This window comes from Uloborus diversus, unplaced genomic scaffold, assembly GCF_026930045.1.
Source record: "Uloborus diversus isolate 005 unplaced genomic scaffold, Udiv.v.3.1 scaffold_11, whole genome shotgun sequence".
Lineage (NCBI taxonomy): Eukaryota > Metazoa > Arthropoda > Arachnida > Araneae > Uloboridae > Uloborus > Uloborus diversus.
In genome coordinates, this window is record NW_026557765.1 from 7,967,414 (window position 1) to 7,970,609 (window position 3,196).

Below are 3,196 nucleotides of genomic sequence, written 5' to 3' on the forward strand. Positions count from 1 at the left end.
GCAGATGTCATCTCAGCGATAACATCTGCCTCCAGCCTCTGAATGTGATAACCGGGTGTCTGGTATTTTACATACAGAAGAAAACTTAAGTAAAAGATGATAAATTGTAGCAAAAAAAAAAAAAATGTGTTGTTATTAATAACAATTGATTTATGATGTGTATATACTTAAATGTTTAGGACAAAGGAGCTAAACATTTATTTCATTTATTCATTTGCTTATTTTTTGTGCATAATTCTATTGCATGAATTTAATTTGCTAAAGAAGATGAACTTTTGTTTCTATTAAATGTTTGGAAAGTGAAGCTTATCTATGAATTAATATTTAACTTTGTGTATGTGTAATGCAATATTTGGCCAATTTTGATGCACTATAACTCTGACACCAGTTGAATCTCAGTCACCAAATTGTAATCATAGGTTCATATAATAAAACGGTGCTACCTGCTACCTGTATCAATTTCATTGTTTTTCACTCGTTCCCACTTGAAATAATTTGCTTTAAACTTTGCGAAAATGCAATATTTGGCCAACTTTAATGCTCTATAACTCTAGTACCAGTTGAGTCTCAGTCATCAAATTGTAATCATATTTTCATGTCATAAAAAAGGTGTTACCTGTATCAATTTCATAATTTTTCACTAGTCCCTTTTGAGATATTTTACTTTAAACTTAGTCAAAATTCGATTTTTTCCATTTTTGAAAAAGTTTGCAAAAAAAAAAAAAAGGACAAAGTTCTTAAGTTTAAAATTCCTACAACAAGTAGTCCTATATTATATCTACAGAAGAAAAAGAATATAGCTGAGACTCTCCTCCTTTACTAATTTTGTTGCACTAAAACTCGTATTTTATGCTAATTTTCAGTTTGTAATTGTTATTTTTTTTCTTCACCTTTCTCACCATTTAAATAATATTTTGCAAGCAAATCGTATCTGGGGCATCCTTCTGGTGATGGATTTTGTTTTGTCCTGATAACTGTAAAATTGACCGAGTTAGATGCATTTACGTAAAACTTGTTTTTGGTCCAAAAACGGCAACTAAGCAAACTTAAAGTGGTGGGTTAAAAAAAGTATGAGCTTAAAAAATTTTCTTTTAACACTTTTGAACTCACCTAGTAGTGAGAATTTACTAGTAAAAAAATTAGGAAAATCAAAAATGTCGAGCAACACGGCCTGGGTGATTTCTACGGATTGACCCATTACCGTTGCTCTTGCTTCAGATTGTTTATAAACATTCATTGATTTGGCAAGATTGCACACTACGAGATTGGCGAATTTGGCAAGGAAATTCTTACGACGACTTTGAACTAGAAATTAACCTTTTAACACAATAATAAGGTGGAGATTTATAAAATATTACGTTTTATATTTGTTTTTGACGAAAATATAGTACTAATAACGCACCTGAAGTTATTCTAGCAGTTTATTCCATTCCTTGCACACGCTGTTGATGTTGTTACAGGCGGCCATGTTGTATTTTGACGTAACAGGTCAGAGGATTGCTTCCTCCTGATTGGCTGAAAGTTGAGGTTGATCCAACTTTTTTGCCGAGAAGATAAAAAGTTGAATGGAATACGTTCAACCTCGGAAAGCATAGCACACGGGGATTTTCCGGTCGGAATTCGCTCTCGCGGTTGAGTCGAACCGAAGTTGATCGTCAGGTTGAACGAATTTCGCTACGTGTGATATGGCCTTGAGGCATCCAAATGTGCCGCCCGCCTGAATTAAACCGCCATTGTGCCATTGATGGTAGCACGGCGCTTACACCAGGAGCCAGTAGTTAATAAACGAGGAAGCAATCAATATTCAGCAAATTATTATTAAATTTACTATAGGGACTTAGAGACGAGACTATTTAGTTGGCTAGTACACGTGTTCCATTTCAGTGCCACTAAAAGTGCTTACTTATCCCACTCAATAGGGCCGTTTCCATGGACACTTTCGACCCCGGAAAAAACTTGCTCTTCACCGCATTCCGGTTATTTGCGGGGGTATATGTGGAATCTTTCTCCTCTTGCTTGCTTTTGGTGTGAAAGCGGTGTTATTACCCAGAATGCTTTACGCGAAACAAGTTCGTCTACTAGCCGCTAAGGATGCTGGGTAAAAACCGCTTTCCCCGGTACAATGGGAAACCTCTTTTTACTTGGAAACGGGGAATTTTCAATCATTTTTTGCGGAGCCGGGGCGGGGATTTACGTGGTCGAAAAGTGTGTTGTGAACGCGGCTCATAAGACCTAAAAATGCCTGTGTAGAGAGTCACTTCCTGCTTGTGGCCTCGTTTTGACGACTTCTTTTGAAAAATATGCCACGGTTTTAAAAATAAATGACTCTATTAATCACTTTCAATCGTCAGTCAAATACACGAGAATACATAAATCCCACCTATACGATTTTTATCCTATCTGTTAAGTTTTTTTTATAGTGAGTAACTCCTTACTTTTTTAGTTTGATTAACTTTTCAATTAGTCTCTTTTTCTATTTCTAGTTTCATATTTTAAATGTTTAATATTTCTTGCATTTTCTGAATTTTTTTTAGAATAAGCCTATTTTTCTTGCCGGAAGCACCCGGAATGAATTAGGTCCCTCAAGAGGGTGTCAACCTGGACTCCCAAAGTCCTTCGGGAATCCAGGTTTGTGCAAAAACCCGAAGACGCAGAGGTTCGACGGCGCAAGAAAAATAAAAGCGGAAGTCATGCATGTTCGGGGACGGAAAAAAGGAACCAAGTGCAAACAGGTTCAAGGGCGCCAAAAAAAAGGGACCCGCAAGGGTGCACAGAAGGGGGGGGGGGTGCACCGGCCCACGGACCGGTTGACCAGTTGCAAGCAACACTCGAATTTGCCGCCCCCTGAAGTTGCTGCCCGTAGCAAGAACCCCAGCTTGCCCCCCCCCCCCCCCCGTATATCCGGCTCTGCCGTTACAGTGAACTTCAAAGGACCGCAAACTTTTTTTCATTGTAACGGAATTTTTGTTTGTAATGGAATTCAAGCAATTAATGGGAAGTTAATCGGGACTGAAAATTTCTTTAACGAATGTTTCATTGTATTGGTGTTCGCCTTGACGAGATTTCTCTGTGTTTATGATTATACTTATATACGCGTTTGAAAATATTAAGGGGCGGTCAATTCAACTCGTTCTCCTTTTTTTGGTATCGTGACAGCCTCGTCTTTGATCCCTCCAAAACAGATTTCTGGATCCGA